Source organism: Drosophila mauritiana, unplaced genomic scaffold (assembly GCF_004382145.1).
Source record: "Drosophila mauritiana strain mau12 unplaced genomic scaffold, ASM438214v1 U_19, whole genome shotgun sequence".
Classification (NCBI taxonomy): domain Eukaryota; kingdom Metazoa; phylum Arthropoda; class Insecta; order Diptera; family Drosophilidae; genus Drosophila; species Drosophila mauritiana.
In genome coordinates, this window is record NW_022881322.1 from 7,444 (window position 1) to 28,458 (window position 21,015).

The 21,015-nt window shown below is 40.5% G+C and overlaps 2 non-coding genes across 2 annotated transcripts; both read left to right on the forward strand.

Moving 5' to 3' along the window:
* Positions 1-4,626: 4,626 nt before the first annotated feature.
* Positions 4,627-6,621, forward strand: LOC117149291. The gene has a single exon (XR_004460185.1). It is a non-coding gene; the product is annotated as a small subunit ribosomal RNA (ribosomal RNA).
* Positions 6,622-7,307: 686 nt separating this feature from the next.
* On the forward strand, positions 7,308-7,486 carry LOC117149289. The gene has a single exon (XR_004460183.1). It is a non-coding gene; the product is annotated as a 5.8S ribosomal RNA (ribosomal RNA).
* Positions 7,487-21,015: the final 13,529 nt, after the last annotated feature.

A 21,015-nucleotide genomic window follows, 5' to 3' on the forward strand; every position in this document is an offset into this window, starting at 1 on the left:
CATGAGACGTCTGCTTGTTTGGCTATTGTCTAACAGGTTGGTGGCGAGGTGGTTAGGGTGGTTTTCGAGCCTTTTCAGGTATCTCTCGCTGAGCCTGGAGATTTCATCAGCGACTTGTGGGATTCCAAGTTCCCTATGTATGGCGACATTCTCGTGGTAGGGATGCGCATTACAGGCAATTCTCAAGCACCTATTCTGGAACCGCTGTATACGCAGGCGATTCGTGTGGCTTGCCGTGCCCCATAGCTGTATCCCGTAGGTCCAGATGGGCTTGAGAATTGCCTTGTACACCAGGATTTTGTGGTTCTGCCTTAGCTTGGACCCTCTCCCAATAAGCCAATGCATCTGCCTCAGACGCGCATCGGCCTGTATGCGTTTGCTGACGATGTGGGGACGCCAAGTGAGCCTGCGGTCCAGGGTAAGTCCTAGGTACTTGGGTGCGGGTGCGTTGGGAATGATGACTCCGTTTAGCGTGACCGGTGGGCAGTCTCCTCTCCTTAGTGCAAATGTTGTTTGGGTAGATTTTTCCGCGTTCACTACGATGTTCCACCTGCTGAGCCAGGGATGTAGCGCGTCCATTTGCCTTTGGATTGTTTCGGAGGCTTCTCGTGGGTCGGATGAGGAGGCGAGGAAAGCCGTGTCATCTGCATAAGTCGCTATAGTTAGGTTCCTGGAGGGGATTATGGGAAGGTCTGCGGTGTAAAGGGTGTACAGTATTGGTCCGAGCACACTGCCTTGCGGAACTCCAGCTCTGATCAGTCTGGGTAGGCTTATTGCACTTCCGCATCTGACTTGGAATGCTCTTCCCTCAGTGTAGGATTTGAGGAGGGTAAAATGGGGGCTTGGGAGGTAGGATTTGAGTTTATGGAGGAGTCCAGGATGCCAAACTCTGTCGAATGCCTGCTTCACGTCGAGCATTACAGCGCAGCAGTATTTCTTTTGCTCGAATGCCTCGAGGATCCGTTCGACTAGCCGGTGGCATTGCTCTGGTGTTCCGTGGGAGCGCCTGAAGCCAAACTGGTGATCGGGGATCAAACCAGCCTCATCCAGTACTGGCAATACTCTGCGCAAAAATACTCTTTCGAGTATTTTGGAGAGGATTGCCAGCAAACTAATCGGACGATAGGAGGCGAGATTGGCTTCAGGCTTACCAGGCTTGAGGAGGACAATAACCTCTGCTCTTTTCCACTCTTCCGGGAAGTACCCTAGCCGGAAGCAGCTGTTGTAAATGCTGGCCAGCATTTGTGTGCAGCGGAATGGGAGCATTTTTAGGGCCGCCGCATCTATACGATCCAGGCCTGGAGATTTGTTGTTCTTCAGTAGAGCAATCTCCTGCGCAACTTCCTCAGGGTCGACTGGTTCCAACGGGGGACCGGGAGAGCTTGGGCTATTGAGAAACCGGGCTGTTTCAGCATGTTCTTCGGCAGTGCAGCAGTCGAACGGAGAGAAGGCGTTGTAAAGGTGTTCGGCGAAAGCTTCTGCTCTTTCAGCATCCGAACGGCACCAGGATCCATCTGCTTTGCGCACTGCGGAAACCTTTTTGGCTGGTCGTTTAATGTGGCGGGTGACGTTCCACAGATTGTGGTCTGGGTCCCCGGGAGAGAGTTCCTCGAGGAATCTGAGGAAGGAGTCCTGGCGTAGGCTGGAGATCTTGTCCTTCAACTCCTTTGTGGCGTGATTGAGCGCTGTTTTGTCTCTTGGATTGCGCGTCAAGAACCAAACTCTCCTGAGACGCCTCTTCTCAGTCACGAGTGCCGCAATTTCCGGGGACCAGAGGTGGAGGTCCCTGCTAGGTGTTCTCGCAGTCTTTGGTGGCGGTGGGCTTGATCAATTTAGTGACGCATATGATATTGTCTCTATCATATAATTAATATAAAGACTTTAATGATTTGTGTCACGTTGCCAAACACCTCGTCATCAATTTAGTGACGCATATGATATTGTCCCTATCATATAATTAATATAAAGACTTTTTAAAGAATTGTATCAAGTTGCCAAACACCTCGTCATCAACTACTATATTATGGTTGCGCCGACCTCTCATATTGTATTCTCTTATGTCTTCATAGGATTTTGGCAATTATACGAGTAAATTAAATAATATACATATGAAAATGATTAATTATTATATGTATAAGGGAAAAAATGCTGAAATATTCCCATATTATCTTAGTATTATAGAGGAAAGACCGTTGCCGACCTCTGATATTGTTCAAAACTTATGTATTTATATGATTTTGGCAATTATATGAGTAAATTAAATAATATACATATAAAATGATTAAATATTATATGTATAAATGTATAAAGGAAAAAATGATGAAATATTCCCACATTATCTTAGTATTATAGAGGAAAGACCGTTGCTGACCTCTGATATTGTTCAAAACTTATGTATTTATATGATTTTGGCAATAATATGAGTAAATTAAATAATATACATATGAAAATGATTAATTATTATATGTATAAATGTATAAGGGAAAAAATGCTGAAAATATTCCCATATTATCTTAGTATTATAGAGGAAAGACCGTTGCTGACCTCTGATATTGTTCAAAACTTATGTATTTATATGATTTTGGCAATTATATGAGTAAATTAAATAATATACATATGAAAATTATTAATTATTATATGTATAGGGGAAAAAATGCTGAAATATTCCCACATTCTCTTAGTATTATAGAGAAAAGCCATTATAGTGAGAGGGTATAGTAGTGTAAACGACCGGAATTACGACAGAGGGTTCAAAAACTACTATAGGTAGGCAGTGGTTGCCGACCTCTCATATTGTTCAAAACTTATGTATTCATATGATTTTGGCAATTATATGAGTAAATTAAATAATATACATATGAAAATTATTAATTATTATATGTATAGGGGAAAAAATGCTGAAATATTCCCACATTCTCTTAGTATTATAGAGAAAAGCCATTATAGTGAGAGGGTATAGTAGTGTAAACGACCGGAATTACGACAGAGGGTTCAAAAACTACTATAGGTAGGCAGTGGTTGCCGACCTCTCATATTGTTCAAAACTTATGTATTCATATGATTTTGGCAATTATATGAGTAAATTAAATAATATACATATGAAAATTATTAATTATTATATGTATAAGGGAAAAAATGCTGAAAATATCCCACATTCTCTTAGTATTATAGAGAAAAGCCATTATAGTGAGAGGGTATAGTAGTGTAAACGACCGGAATTACGACAGAGGGTTCAAAAACTACTATAGGTAGGCAGTGGTTGCCGACCTCTCATATTGTTCAAAACTTATGTATTCATATGATTTTGGCAATAATATGAGTAAATTAAATAATATACATATGAAAATGATTAATTATTATATGTATAAGGGAAAAAATGCTGAAAATATCCCACATTCTCTTAGTATTATAGAGAAAAGCCATTATAGTGAGAGGGTATAGTAGTGTAAACGACCGGAATTACGACAGAGGGTTCAAAAACTACTATAGGTAGGCAGTGGTTGCCGACCTCTCATATTGTTCAAAACTTATGTATTCATATGATTTTGGCAATAATATGAGTAAATTAAATAATATACATATGAAAATGATTAATTATTATATGTATAAGGGAAAAAATAATCATATTATATATGAATAATGGAAAAAAAATGAAATGTTCCTATAATCTCTTAATATATAAGAGAATAGCCCGTATGTTGGGTGGCAAACGGAATTGAAAATACCCGCTTTGAGGACAGCGGGTTCAAAAACTACTATAGGTAGGCAGTGGTTGCCGACCTCCCGCATTATTCGAAATATTTATTTCGGATTATGTTTATATTGGTTACATACAATAAAGTATATTATTATCCGTACAAATTTGTTTCTCAGTTCTATAGAACACGGGACTTGGCTCCGCGGATAATAGGAATATACGCTTTATAGATAATATCGTTGAAACAAAAGTCAAGTTTCTATTATATATAGAATAACAAATCGTTTCCATATATTATCGTTAATTTTTGGAGGCAGGCAAATATTAATTTATTACCTGCCGTATAGTTGGATTATTATATCGTTACGGTATAATACAAATATGGATTCTTATGAAAGAAATATAAAATTATATATTAAATGTGGAAATATTATCATATGCGCTTGGTTTTATGTTATATATTACCAGAGATATATATGAAAAGAGATAAATTTTAAATTTATCTTCAAAATGCAAATGATTTAACTTAATATTTATATTGGTTAAACAAAAATTGTACATGTGTGGATACAATAATTATGTATGTTGGAAATAAAATGATATTTTATAATGAAATATGTATGTATAAAAAGATAAAATTATAGAAATATATATATTACAATAATTAGATGAAATTCTTGTTATATTGGTAAAACAAGTATAAATTAAAAATGAAAATATGGATTACGAATGCTATATAAAAATGGCCGTAATCGAATGGATTTTTTACTTATATATTTAAAATTTTACCCAAAGGCGAAATATTGAATTTTATTCAATATAATAAAAATCATGGAATTATATAAAGTGAAAAATCTATATATCTATATATCTATTATATTGCTTATTTCGATTCAAAATATATGAATGGAATATGAAGGAAAAACATTATTCTGGTTGATCCTGCCAGTAGTTATATGCTTGTCTCAAAGATTAAGCCATGCATGTCTAAGTACACACGAATTAAAAGTGAAACCGCAAAAGGCTCATTATATCAGTTATGGTTCCTTAGATCGTTAACAGTTACTTGGATAACTGTGGTAATTCTAGAGCTAATACATGCAATTAAAACATGAACCTTATGGGACATGTGCTTTTATTAGGCTAAAACCAAGCGATCGCAAGATCGTTATATTGGTTGAACTCTAGATAACATGCAGATCGTATGGTCTTGTACCGACGACAGATCTTTCAAATGTCTGCCCTATCAACTTTTGATGGTAGTATCTAGGACTACCATGGTTGCAACGGGTAACGGGGAATCAGGGTTCGATTCCGGAGAGGGAGCCTGAGAAACGGCTACCACATCTAAGGAAGGCAGCAGGCGCGTAAATTACCCACTCCCAGCTCGGGGAGGTAGTGACGAAAAATAACAATACAGGACTCATATCCGAGGCCCTGTAATTGGAATGAGTACACTTTAAATCCTTTAACAAGGACCAATTGGAGGGCAAGTCTGGTGCCAGCAGCCGCGGTAATTCCAGCTCCAATAGCGTATATTAAAGTTGTTGCGGTTAAAACGTTCGTAGTTGAACTTGTGCTTCATACGGGTAGTACAACTTACAATTGTGGTTAGTACTATACCTTTATGTATGTAAGCGTATTACCGGTGGAGTTCTTATATGTGATTAAATACTTGTATTTTTTCATATGTTCCTCCTATTTAAAAACCTGCACTAGTGCTCTTAAACGAGTGTTATTGTGGGCCGGTACTATTACTTTGAACAAATTAGAGTGCTTAAAGCAGGCTTCAAATGCCTGAATATTCTGTGCATGGGATAATGAAATAAGACCTCTGTTCTGCTTTCATTGGTTTTCAGATCAAGAGGTAATGATTAATAGAAGCAGTTTGGGGGCATTAGTATTACGACGCGAGAGGTGAAATTCTTGGACCGTCGTAAGACTAACTTAAGCGAAAGCATTTGCCAAAGATGTTTTCATTAATCAAGAACGAAAGTTAGAGGTTCGAAGGCGATCAGATACCGCCCTAGTTCTAACCATAAACGATGCCAGCTAGCAATTGGGTGTAGCTACTTTTATGGCTCTCTCAGTCGCTTCCCGGGAAACCAAAGCTTTTGGGCTCCGGGGGAAGTATGGTTGCAAAGCTGAAACTTAAAGGAATTGACGGAAGGGCACCACCAGGAGTGGAGCCTGCGGCTTAATTTGACTCAACACGGGAAAACTTACCAGGTCCGAACATAAGTGTGTAAGACAGATTGATAGCTCTTTCTCGAATCTATGGGTGGTGGTGCATGGCCGTTCTTAGTTCGTGGAGTGATTTGTCTGGTTAATTCCGATAACGAACGAGACTCAAATATATTAAATAGATATCTTCAGGATTATGGTGCTGAAGCTTATGTAGCCTTCATTCATGGTGGCAGTAAAATGTTTATTGTGTTTGAATGTGTTTATGTAAGTGGAGCCGTACCTGTTGGTTTGTCCCATTATAAGGACACTAGCTTCTTAAATGGACAAATTGCGTCTAGCAATAATGAGATTGAGCAATAACAGGTCTGTGATGCCCTTAGATGTCCTGGGCTGCACGCGCGCTACAATGAAAGTATCAACGTGTATTTCCTAGACCGAGAGGTCCGGGTAAACCGCTGAACCACTTTCATGCTTGGGATTGTGAACTGAAACTGTTCACATGAACTTGGAATTCCCAGTAAGTGTGAGTCATTAACTCGCATTGATTACGTCCCTGCCCTTTGTACACACCGCCCGTCGCTACTACCGATTGAATTATTTAGTGAGGTCTCCGGACGTGATCACTGTGACGCCTTGCGTGTTACGGTTGTTTCGCAAAAGTTGACCGAACTTGATTATTTAGAGGAAGTAAAAGTCGTAACAAGGTTTCCGTAGGTGAACCTGCGGAAGGATCATTATTGTATAATATCCTTATCGTTAATAAACATTTGTTATAATACAAATAAATACAATTTACCAAAATAAAAATATTACAAAATGATTCCACGGAATCAAAAGTTAAAGTCAAAATAAAATGAAGATGGCTTTTATTTTATATGTGGGGCTTGGCAACCTCATAAAAAGACTTTAACATTATTAATGTTGTTGTGCGTATTTGTGGCAGTACCTACTACAACAATGGCGTTTCCTATAAAAACAAATTCTCGAAAATGGAAATCGAAGAAACTGAACAAAATTTGAAAGTAGAAGTCGAATTAAAATTAAAATAATTTTGAATGTGGTATTCAAAATAAGTGTGTGTGTATATGGACCATAATATACACGCGTTGCGAATATGTATTGTTCATCTATGTTATGAGCATACGTTGGCTAATGCAACAACCTAAAATATACAATGTTTGTACCTGTCATCCATCAGGTTAATGTTTTATATAAATTTTGCAGTATGTGTCACCCAAAATAGCAAACCATAACCAGATTTTTATGATACATAATGCTTATATGAAACTAAGACATATCGCAACATTTATTTTTAGGTATAAAAATAAATTTATTGAAGGAATTGATATATGCCAGTAAAATGGTGTATTTTTAATTTCTTTCAATAAAAACAATATTGATATTATATAAAAATGAATTATAAAACTCTAAGCGGTGGATCACTCGGCTCATGGGTCGATGAAGAACGCAGCAAACTGTGCGTCATCGTGTGAACTGCAGGACACATGAACATCGACATTTTGAACGCATATCGCAGTCCATGCTGTTATGTACTTTAATTAATTTTATAGTGCTGCTTGGACTACATATGGTTGAGGGTTGTAAGACTATGCTAATTAAGTTGTTTATAAATTTTTTATAAGCATATGGTATATTATTGGATTAAATAATGATTTTATTCATAATATTAAAAAAGAAATGAAAAACATTATCTCACATTTGAATGTGAAAAACGAAGAGAAATATTTTCTTTTTCAATCAAATAATACTGAGAAATGTCTAGCATAAAAAATTGAAATATTTTTCATCTAGAATTGTCTCTTATTAATGATTCGGAAAAAGAAAAATCTTGGTTTTGTTATTATTCTTCGTTGGTTCGTTAAATGGATAAAAAATAACTTTGCTTACAAGAACTATTGGAACTATTTATAACGAATTTAATTGATTGTTTTATCATTTATATATAAAGAATTTATGGCAAAAAATAGTTATATATACAACCTCAACTCATATGGGACTACCCCCTGAATTTAAGCATATTAATTAGGGGAGGAAAAGAAACTAACAAGGATTTTCTTAGTAGCGGCGAGCGAAAAGAAAACAGTTCAGCACTAAGTCACTTTGTCTATATGGCAAATGTGAGATGCAGTGTATGGAGCGTCAATATTCTAGTATGAGAAATTAATGATTTAAGTCCTTCTTAAATGAGGCCATTTACCCATAGAGGGTGCCAGGCCCGTATAACGTTAATGATTACTAGATGATGTTTCCAAAGAGTCGTGTTGCTTGATAGTGCAGCACTAAGTGGGTGGTAAACTCCATCTAAAACTAAATATAACCATGAGACCGATAGTAAACAAGTACCGTGAGGGAAAGTTGAAAAGAACTCTGAATAGAGAGTTAAACAGTACGTGAAACTGCTTAGAGGTTAAGCCCGATGAACCTGAATATCCGTTATGGAAAATTCATCATTAAAATTGTAATATTTAAATAATATTATTAAGAATAATGTGCATTTTTTCCATATAAGGACATTGTAATCTATTAGCATATCCCAAATTTATCATAAAATATAACTTATAGTTTATTCCAATTAAATTGCTTGCATTTTAACACAGAATAAATGTTATTAATTTGATAAAGTGCTGATAGATTTATATTATTACAGAGCGTTAATTTTTCGGAATTATATAATGGCATAATTATCATTGATTTTTGTGTTTATTATATGCTCTTGTATGATTAACAATGCGAAAGATTCAGGATACCTTCGGGACCCGTCTTGAAACACGGACCAAGGAGTCTAACATATGTGCAAGTTATTGGGATGTAAACCTAATAGCGTAATTAACTTGACTAATAATGGGATTAGTTTTTTAGCTATTTATAGCTAATTAACACAATCCCGGGGCGTTCTATATAGTTATGTATAATGTATATTTATATTATTTATGCCTCTAACTGGAACGTACCTTGAGCATATATGCTGTGACCCGAAAGATGGTGAACTATACTTGATCAGGTTGAAGTCAGGGGAAACCCTGATGGAAGACCGAAACAGTTCTGACGTGCAAATCGATTGTCAGAATTGAGTATAGGGGCGAAAGACCAATCGAACCATCTAGTAGCTGGTTCCTTCCGAAGTTTCCCTCAGGATAGCTGGTGCATTTTAATATTATATAAAATAATCTTATCTGGTAAAGCGAATGATTAGAGGCCTTAGGGTCGAAACGATCTTAACCTATTCTCAAACTTTAAATGGGTAAGAACCTTAACTTTCTTGATATGAAGTTCAAGGTTATGATATAATGTGCCCAGTGGGCCACTTTTGGTAAGCAGAACTGGCGCTGTGGGATGAACCAAACGTAATGTTACGGTGCCCAAATTAACAACTCATGCAGATACCATGAAAGGCGTTGGTTGCTTAAAACAGCAGGACGGTGATCATGGAAGTCGAAATCCGCTAAGGAGTGTGTAACAACTCACCTGCCGAAGCAACTAGCCCTTAAAATGGATGGCGCTTAAGTTGTATACCTATACATTACCGCTAAAGTAGATGATTTATATTACTTGTGATATAAATTTTGAAACTTTAGTGAGTAGGAAGGTACAATGGTATGCGTAGAAGTGTTTGGCGTAAGCCTGCATGGAGCTGCCATTGGTACAGATCTTGGTGGTAGTAGCAAATAATCGAATGAGACCTTGGAGGACTGAAGTGGAGAAGGGTTTCGTGTGAACAGTGGTTGATCACGAGTTAGTCGGTCCTAAGTTCAAGGCGAAAGCCGAAAATTTTCAAGTAAAACAAAAATGCCTAACTATATAAACAAAGCGAATATAATACACTTGAATAATTTTGAACGAAAGGGAATACGGTTCCAATTCCGTAACCTGTTGAGTATCCGTTTGTTATTAAATATGGGCCTCGTGCTCATCCTGGCAACAGGAACGACCATAAAGAAGCCGTCGAGAGATATCGGAAGAGTTTTCTTTTCTGTTTTATAGCCGTACTACCATGGAAGTCTTTCGCAGAGAGATATGGTAGATGGGCTAGAAGAGCATGACATATACTGTTGTGTCGATATTTTCTCCTCGGACCTTGAAAATTTATGGTGGGGACACGCAAACTTCTCAACAGGCCGTACCAATATCCGCAGCTGGTCTCCAAGGTGAAGAGTCTCTAGTCGATAGAATAATGTAGGTAAGGGAAGTCGGCAAATTAGATCCGTAACTTCGGGATAAGGATTGGCTCTGAAGATTGAGATAGTCGGGCTTGATTGGGAAACAATAACATGGTTTATGTGCTCGTTCTGGGTAAATAGAGTTTCTAGCATTTATGTTAGTTACTTGTTCCCCGGATAGTTTAGTTACGTAGCCAATTGTGGAACTTTCTTGCTAAAATTTTTAAGAATACTATTTGGGTTAAACCAATTAGTTCTTATCAATTATAACGATTATCAATTAACAATCAATTCAGAACTGGCACGGACTTGGGGAATCCGACTGTCTAATTAAAACAAAGCATTGTGATGGCCCTAGCGGGTGTTGACACAATGTGATTTCTGCCCAGTGCTCTGAATGTCAAAGTGAAGAAATTCAAGTAAGCGCGGGTCAACGGCGGGAGTAACTATGACTCTCTTAAGGTAGCCAAATGCCTCGTCATCTAATTAGTGACGCGCATGAATGGATTAACGAGATTCCTACTGTCCCTATCTACTATCTAGCGAAACCACAGCCAAGGGAACGGGCTTGGAATAATTAGCGGGGAAAGAAGACCCTTTTGAGCTTGACTCTAATCTGGCAGTGTAAGGAGACATAAGAGGTGTAGAATAAGTGGGAGATATTAGACCTCGGTTTGGTATCGTCAATGAAATACCACTACTCTTATTGTTTCCTTACTTACTTGATTAAATGGAACGTGTATCATTTCCTAGCCATTATACGGATATATTTATTATATCTTATGGTATTGGGTTTTGATGCAAGCTTCTTGATCAAAGTATCACGAGTTTGTTATATAATCGCAAACAAATTCTTTAATAAAACGATGCATTTATGTATTTTTGATTTGAAAATTTGGTATAACTCCAATTACTCAGGTATGATCCAATTCAAGGACATTGCCAGGTAGGGAGTTTGACTGGGGCGGTACATCTCTCAAATAATAACGGAGGTGTCCCAAGGCCAGCTCAGTGCGGACAGAAACCACACATAGAGCAAAAGGGCAAATGCTGACTTGATCTCGGTGTTCAGTACACACAGGGACAGCAAAAGCTCGGCCTATCGATCCTTTTGGTTTAAAGAGTTTTTAACAAGAGGTGTCAGAAAAGTTACCATAGGGATAACTGGCTTGTGGCGGCCAAGCGTTCATAGCGACGTCGCTTTTTGATCCTTCGATGTCGGCTCTTCCTATCATTGTGAAGCAAAATTCACCAAGCGTTGGATTGTTCACCCATGCAAGGGAACGTGAGCTGGGTTTAGACCGTCGTGAGACAGGTTAGTTTTACCCTACTAATGACAAAACGTTGTTGCGACAGCATTCCTGCGTAGTACGAGAGGAACCGCAGGTACGGACCAATGGCACAATACTTGTTCGAGCGAACAGTGGTATGACGCTACGTCCGTTGGATTATGCCTGAACGCCTCTAAGGTCGTATCCGTGCTGGACTGCAATGATAAATAAGGGGCAATTTGCATTGTATGGCTTCTAAACCATTTAAAGTTTATAATTTATTTTATAAACGACAATGGATGTGATGCCAATGTAATTTGTAACATAGTAAATTAGGAGGATCTTCGATCACCTGATGCCGCGCTAGTTACATATAAAAGCATTATTTAATACAATGACAAAGCCTAGAATCAATTGTAAACGACTTTTGTAACAGGCAAGGTGTTGTAAGTGGTTGAGCAGCTGCCATACTGCGATCCACTGAAGCTTATCCTTTGCTTGATGATTCGATAAATAAATGATTTTTCCTGTAGCCAAACAAACACCTCGTCATCAATTTAGTGACGCATATGATATTGTCCCTATCATATAATTTTTGATATAAAGACTTTAAAGAATTATATCAAGTTGCCAAATACCTCGTCATCAATTTAGTGACGCATATGATATTGTCCCTATCGTATAATTTTTGATATAAAGACTTTAAAGAATTCTATCACGTTGCCAAATACCTCGTCATCAATTTAGTGACGCATATGATATTGTCCCTATCATATAATTTTTGATATAAAGACTTTAAAGAATTATATCAAGTTGCCAAATACCTCGTCATCAATTTAGTGACGCATATGATATTGTCTCTATCATATAATTAATATAAAGACTTTAATGAATTGTGTCAAGTTGCCAAACACCTCGTCATCAATTTAGTGACGCATATGATATTGTCCCTATCATATAATTTTTGATATAAAAACTTTAAAGAATTGTATCAAGTTGCCAAATACCTCGTCATCAATTTAGTGACGCATATGATATTGTCCCTATCATATAATTAATATAAAGACTTTAATGAATTGTGTCAAGTTGCCAAACACCTCGTCATCAATTTAGTGACGCATATGATATTGTCCCTATCATATAATTTTTGATATAAAAACTTTAAAGAATTGTATCAAGTTGCCAAATACCTCGTCATCAATTTAGTGACGCATATGATATTGTCCCTATCATATAATTAATATAAAGACTTTAATGAATTGTGTCAAGTTGCCAAACACCTCGTCATCAATTTAGTGACGCATATGATATTGTCCCTATCATATAATTTTTGATATAAAAACTTTAAAGAATTGTATCAAGTTGCCAAATACCTCGTCATCAATTTAGTGACGCATATGATATTGTCTCTATCATATAATTAATATAAAGACTTTAATGAATTGTGTCAAGTTGCCAAACACCTCGTCATCAATTTAGTGACGCATATGATATTGTCCCTATCATATAATTTTTGATATAAAGACTTTAAAGAATTATATCAAGTTGCCAAATACCTCGTCATCAATTTAGTGACGCATATGATATTGTCTCTATCATATAATTAATATAAAGACTTTAATGAATTGTGTCAAGTTGCCAAACACCTCGTCATCAATTTAGTGACGCATATGATATTGTCCCTATCATATAATTTTTGATATAAAAACTTTAAAGAATTGTATCAAGTTGCCAAATACCTCGTCATCAATTTAGTGACGCATATGATATTGTCCCTATCATATAATTAATATAAAGACTTTAATGAATTGTGTCTGTTCGAGTTACGGGGTTTGGACTGTCACCCGCTCTCCGCTCCCTCTTACGTTCTCCACTCCCACTTACGCTCTCCCGCTCTTCACCACAGAGTCTCCGAGGAGTCTCCGCTGCGCTTGGGAGAACCCAACGCATTAGAATAAGCTTTAGTATGAAATAACTACCACGATCAATAAACGTACGCCCGGTCGCGCCCGCGCATACAAAGTCAAGTGTTCGCTTTTCTCCGAGTGTTCGATTTTCAGCAAACTAGGAAATTTCCAGGACCAGCAACCCCAGCACCCTTACATTTTGGTCCTTCGAAGACGGATATCCTGGATTTTTCAAGTTTGTCCACCAGCGACCAACTTATAAGATAAGTACGAAACTTCCATCCCCTTTAATTGCCGGTCTGCAGCAAAAGGTTCGAAAATCCAATTTCGTTCAATTTGCTGAGATTTATTGTCAAATCAAACGGATTTATCCGACAAAAGGCAATTAAAGAAAAGTACTTATCCATTCTCACGGGCGACGCCATATTACACCGTTCTAAATTTCTAAGTCCCAATTTTCCGAATATATTTAAATATTCATTCAGTCCAAAAAATGAAAAATTCCAAATGTGAAGAAAGTGAAATTAATTTGTGCCAAGTTCAGTGAAAATTCCTAAAGTCCAACACTCTGCCAAAAGTGGCAAAAATTCTATTCTCGTTTTCACTGTGTCCAACGCAAGCCAAATTCTTTTCGCAAATTTCGCACATTATTTGCTTCAACTCCGCAGTCCGCTTAACACAATTCGCTATACATTCAAATACAACAATAAACAACACATACCCTCTGGCCATTCAAAGTAAAATATTAATTAAATATTTACCCGCCATTTACCCATATACATTGCATGCATTACATCTCCATATAAATACATATACGCATACATCTCCATATACCTACATATACGCACACATCTCCATGTACATCACACATATTAGCGACATACATTGCGCAGATTATCTGCATTCCCTTTAACCAAAGTGTACCACAGTTTACATTGCGTATAACCAAAGTTTACCTAAGTTTTGATTGTTTCCCGTCGGCAAGTCCATACCACAAATAAAATTTATTCCAAGTGCCGACGCGGAAAAGGCGTTTTATTTTCCATCAATGTTTTTCCGTATATTTCCAAATGAATTTCCGAACAATAAATACATTTTAAATTAAATTAAACATTTTTAATATTTATTAAATTTTTTTTGAAAATTTTCAAAAAAAAAATAATCATCCATAAATAAATAATACGGCCAAATACAAGTCGTTCACCCGACAAATATTTCCTTTTCGTATTGCTGGGATATTAGTTTGTGGTTGTTTTAGAAGTATTTACAGCGCGGAGAAAAGACTTAAATTCCAGTCATTCCATTTTTTCCGTTTCCAGTTGTAAATAAAAGAATAAAATTTTCTTCCTTCTATTCTATTAATTTTATTTTATTTGAAAATTTTCAAAAAAATAATCATCCATAAACAAATAATACGGCCAAATACAAGTCGTTCACCCGACAAATATTTCCTTTTCGTATTGCTGGGATATTAGTTTGTGGTTGTTTTAGAAGTATTTACAGCGCGGAGAAAAGACTTCAATTCCAGTCATTCCATTTTTCTCCGTTTCCAGTTGTAAATAAAAGAATAAAATTTTCTTCCTTCTAATAAACATTTTATATCACCGTGTTCCAATTTCCAAGGGTTCCAACCATAAATAAGGTGGACCCAATTACCGTAAATCACAGGTCATTTATACAATTCGCTGTTCACTCCGAGTCACCTGTCCGATCAGTCTAAACTACGACGTTTCCACTTCGTAAATTTTACACCACTTAAATTATTAAGTGCAGTCTGAGGAATCTGTCTACTTTTTCAAAAGTTTGACCGGGCTCCAAAACCGCTTCCCTTCCGTTTCGTATTTCTTCGATTATGCCCATCGGGGACGATAAGAAGAAATTGTCCGCTGACAAGCCCAGGTCTATTTTTTCACCACAAGGGCCCAAGAGTCCAAGAATCCCAAGCATTTCGGTGAGAACGCCTGCGCAGATTTCCGACGACTGTGCTACTCCATCCAAAGCCACAGTACAGCGCATAGCTAAAAATATGGCTGCTTCAGATCTAGCGCTAGCCAAATTCATTTCGGTTTCTGACCGCTTAAGCGAATTTGAGGCTCAGATCAACACTCCGGAATCCGCAGCTCCAACTGTCACGATGCTTGGCGTCCGTCGCGACCAAGTCCGAACCCTATGGGACAAGGTTGAAAAGGAATACGATCTCTGCTCAGAGTGCCTTGTGTCAGCAGGCGAAGCGGCAGCAAGCAACATGCCTATTCTCAGGGCTAAATACAATTATTGCTATTCAGTCTATGAAAGGTGTGTTGCCCAGCTCGTTGATAAAATCGAGCAGGGCACTTCTCAGTCCATCCCAACCGCGAACGCTGCGCCCCAGGCCTACATTTCCTCTGGCTGTCGGTTGCCTCCATGCGATACAGAAGTTTTCACAGGCGACTATCTTCGCTGGCCGACTTTCCGGGATCTTTTCACAGCCATTTATATCAATAATCCACGGCTGACTCCGGTTGAAAAGTTATTCCATTTAAATGCCAAAACAAGTGGCGACGCGCATGCCATAGTTTCGATTTCGCCTCTCACCAACGAGGGTTTCCGCTCTGCGTGGGAAAACCTGATAGAGCGTTTCGAAAATAAACGATTGTTGGTAAACAGTCAATTGAAAATACTGTTTAATGTGCAGTCGATACCACAGGAATCTGGGGCGGCCTTGAAGGTACTGCAAAGTACTGTTCAAGGTTGCTTGACTTCCTTAGAACTGTCAGGCATCAACACTGAGAACTGGGACTGCCTGCTGGTATATCTGTGCTCATCCAAGCTCCCGAAGATAACTCTCTCCTTATGGGAGCAGTCGCTACATAAGAAAGCCGACATCCCGACATGGGGAGAGCTGAACACCTTCCTCACAGAACGTCATCGAACCCTAGAAGCAATCGATGATGTGAGACCGTCCGTACCGAGTCAGTCGCATTCCAAAGCGATAAACTCAAGTGGGCCCTCTAGAAAATTAAATTCCTACGAGGCGAAAGTGGCTCCAAAATTGAAAAGTTGCGACTTGTGCAACAAGGAGAACCATCCTGTCCGTGTATGTCCGCGGTTTCTCCAAATGTCGGTTGACGACCGGTCAGCCTACATTAAACGGAAGCAGTTATGCCTAAACTGCTTCGCAACGGGACATCAGCTTCGTGAGTGCAAAAGCACTCACAATTGTTTTACTTGCCGTGGCCGGCATCACACGTTGTTGCACCGAAACAACCTCTGTTCCAGCAATTCAAGCCCTTCAAATCCTGCAAGGCCAATTTCCGCTAATCAAGCCAATTTCGTTCCAAATGAGCAAGCCGGTGTTCAAAATTATTTCGCCACGGGCTCAAGAGCTATCCTTCTTGGCACTGCCATAATCAATATCTCCCATCTTGGCACTAATTTTAAGGCACGCGCCCTGATCGACTCCGGATCAGAAGCGACATTCATAACCGAGCGACTGTTCAATCTAATTAGATTACCATTCCAGGTGGTTCAAGCCCAAGTCTCGGGCTTAAACCAAACAGTAGCTGCTCAGTCCAAGAAGCTCTGCAGTTTCACCATCCGATCTCCGACTAGGCCCGCGTTGCAGTTGGAGACGACGGCCTATGTCCTCCCTCAACTAGCCGGAAATCTGCCTTCCTACCCAATTCCGCAAAATTTCCTTCGGGATCTTCCCGATTTTCCATTGGCGGATCCAAAGTTCTATGAGAGCGCACAAATAGATGTACTTATCGGAGCCGACATCCTGCCTTCGGTGCTTCTGAGTGGAGCAAAAACCAACATCTGTGGCTCTCTCTTGGGGCAAGAGACCATTTTCGGCTGGGTACTAACTGGGCCAGTCTCAGCCTCAGCCCAAAGCAGAATTTCCTCTTTTTCGACACAGATCTCCCACGCGTACGATAATTCACTGGACAAACTCCTCACAAAATTTTGGGAGGTGGAGGATATACCAACAAAGTTGGTAAAAGAATCCGATTCCATGTGCGAGAAGAATTTCCTTCAAACGACCACGAGAAACGAGTGCGGCAAATATGTCGTTACTCTGCCTTTTCGCGACCCAGAACATATCGGTTCCGGGCTAGGGCATTCTAGGTCTTTCGCGTTGGCTCAGTTCTTAAGAAATGAGCAGCGTCTAAAAAGAGATGAGGCCTTGAAAGCGAGATACGATTCGGTGATCCAGGAATATCTTGACTTAAAGCACATGCGACAAGTTCTTCCTACGCATGATTGCAACGCCTATTATATGCCACATCACGCCGTCTTAAAACCGGAGAGCGTAACTACTAAACTCCGTGTAGTATTCAATGCCTCCAGCCCAACATCGAATGGTACCAGTTTAAATGATATCCTTCATGCTGGTCCTGTCTTACAGTCCGACTTGACCATTCAAATTCTGAAGTGGCGCTATTTCCGATACGTGTTCAACGCCGATATCGAGAAAATGTATCGGCAGATCTGGGTAGATCCGAGACACACTCCATTCCAGCGAATACTTTTCCGTAACAATAGAGGGGAAATCAGAGATTTCGAACTAAAAACAGTAACCTTTGGAGTCAATTGCGCGCCTTTCCTGGCGATCCGAGTACTGCAGCAGCTAGCAGCTGACGTAGAACTCAGCCATCCAAAAGCTAGCAATGTCATTCGAAATTTCATGTATGTGGATGATGTTTTAGCCGGAGCGGACTCCACGGAAGAAGCTCAGCTCATGGTGCAAGAGCTCCGAGACGCTCTGAATTCTGCCGGATTTCCATTGAGGAAATGGACCTCCAACCAAAAGGAAGTTTTAGCGGCCATTCAGAGCAACCATCTTTTAAATACTGATTTTCTCGAGATCGATGCAGAAAGTACTGCCAAAACCCTCGGTATTCGCTGGAAAGCAACCTCCGACGAATTCTTCTTCGTCCCGCCAGAGTTGGCTATCGAAACATCCTTTACAAAACGCCAAGTCCTGTCCCAAATTGCCAAATTGTTCGACCCTGCCGGCTGGTTAGCGCCGTTTATCGTTCGAGCCAAAATTTTCATGCAGGAGATTTGGCTGCAGGAACTTGGGTGGGACGAAAACATTCCAAATGAGCTTTGTCAGCGATGGCTGAATTTTCTTCAAAGTTATTCAGTGTTAGAGCAGATACGCATTCCACGCTGGCTATCGTTTCGTCCAGATTTCAAGGTCGAGCATCATGGCTTTTGCGATGCGTCGCAAAAGGCTTACGGGGCGGCCATATATGTCCGCGTAGAAGTGGGCGGCACCATTATGGTGCAACTCCTGACCGCGAAAACCCGGGTAGCACCAGTCAAAACGGTTTCGCTCCCAAGATTGGAGCTGTGCGGAGCGTTATTGCTTTCCGAAATGGCTGCAGCCATCATTCCGCAGATGCCTACGACTAACTCCGAACTTTACTGTTGGACGGACTCCACGATAGTGCTTGCATGGTTAAGCAAGCCAGCATGCCAGTGGACCACATTTGTAGCCAATAGGGTGACGAAGATCGCCCAGGCCACAAAAACAGAGAATTGGTCTCATGTTCAATCTGAGCATAATCCAGCAGACCTGGCAAGTAGAGGAGTTTCCCTCCAAGATCTAGCCGATAGCCAGTTATGGTGGCACGGACCGACTTGGTTGCAAAATCCACGCAACCAATGGCCAACTCAGGTCAACGCTCCGGTGACCGACCTGGAGAAGCGTGCTCTAAAAGTCCATCTCGCGAAAGCTCCTTCTGAAGAGTTGTTGGCACGTTTCTCCAAGCTAGAGAAAGCTCTACGAGTCCTTGCTTATGTTTATCGCTTCATTCAGCGGTGCAGGAAGCAGACATCTCCATCTGATGTGCATCTACTGGCCACTGAAATCGCCGCCGCCGAGCGGTTCCTAATTTCGAACACTCAGCGCAAAGAATTCCCTGTGGAATATCACTGCCTAAGTGAAAAGCGTCCAGTGCCAAGTTCAAGTGCCATCCTAAGCATGAACCCGTTTCTAGATCCGCAAGGACTGATCAGGGCATGCGGCCGTGTGGCGGCTTCCGAAAGCCTTCAATACAATGAACGCCATCCAGTGATTCTTCCGTATAACTGCCTGCTTTCTCGCCTCCTTGCGAATTTCACGCATCGCATAACTCTCCATGGTGGTAACCAGTTAATGGTGCGCCTCATCCGGTCGAAATACTGGATTCCGAGAATCAAGAACCTGATGAAAGCAGTGGTAAATTCGTGCAAAGTATGTGTGATCCACAAAAAGCGCTTGCAAAGCCAACTGATGGGTGTCCTGCCCAAAGAAAGAGCATCGTTCTCCCGACCATTCACGTATACGGGCATGGATTACGCCGGTCCATTCGATATAAAGAACTATACGGGAAGAGCATGTCTTATTACAAAGGGGTATGTGTTAGTTTTTGTTTGTTTCTCCACCAAGGCCATCCACTTAGAGCCAACATCTGACTTAACGACCGAGAAGTTTCTTGCCGCTTTCTCTCGTTTTGTATCCAGAAGAGGGTGTCCACGTCAAGTCCAGTCAGACAATGGCAAAACCTTTGTTGGCGCTGCCACCCTGCTTTCCCGCGATTTCCTTCAAGCCGTAAAAGAGTCGGTGACGAATGCCTATATTCATCAAGAGATGCAATGGCAATTTATTCCTCCGGGAGCACCCCATATGGGAGGCCTTTGGGAAGCAGGCGTAAAAAGCTTCAAGACGCTATTTTACAAATGCACGGCCACACGAAAATACACGTTCGAAGAGCTCTCCACGCTCTTGGCAAAAATAGAAGCGTGCCTTAACTCCAGGCCGCTCTCTCCTATGTCTGAAGATCCGACAGACTTGCTGGCTCTGACGCCAGGGCATTTCCTTGTCGGAGGACCCCTTATGTCCACGGTGGAACCCGAAGTAAAGGGGGAAACGAAATCCCTTCTTAATCGGTGGCAGCATTTGAAGGCTCTCCATCAGCAGTTCCGTGTGCGATGGAAAGAAGAGTACCTCAAAGAACTCCACAAGCGTTCTAAATGGCAGGCCCCGTCCAAAAATCTACGCATCGATGACATGGTCGTCATCAAGGACGACAACTTGCCCTCTAATGAGTGGCGGCTCGGCAGAATTGAGTCTGTTTTCCCAGGAGCTGACGGCAACGTCCGTGTAGTAAACATCCGTACTGCACGTGGAGTTATTAAACGTCCAGTGGCAAAAGTGGTGCTTTTGCCGACGGAGTCTTCCGAATCTCCACAATAATAAGCGCTCCTCTCGTCCTTAGTTGTAGTTCACTATCACTAATCATCCGTTATTTTTCATTTCGTTTTCGATCTCCTTTCGACATTCGACTACGCGCAGCATGGCTCCTCGTCAACAAAACGCACGCAGTGCTCGTGCCGTGGAGAGCAGACGTACCCGAGGTATTCAATCCTACCGATGCCGAGTCTGCCGCTTCCTCTTCGGAAGTGCGCGAGGTTCCTAAAGCTCAGCGCTGAAAAGCGTTTGCGAGCAGTCCTCATTAACCAATACTGCGCCAATTGCCTCGCTCACGAGCATTCCACGGGAGACTGCCGAAGCGGTGATCGTTGCAAGAAGTGCGACCGATCCCACCACACGCTGCTCCACATGCACGAGCAGGTTAGCTCGTTGTCGCGGTCGCGAGCGCGCTCGCGTCGCCAACCGGTGCCAACCCGGCAAGCAGCTTCGGCCTCGTCCCAACGTTCCCGCCGGCACAATCCGCCAACTCAGCGTAGGAGTTCACCGCCACGACGACCGGAATCGACGACGCCAGGCCCATCGCTCTCGTCGC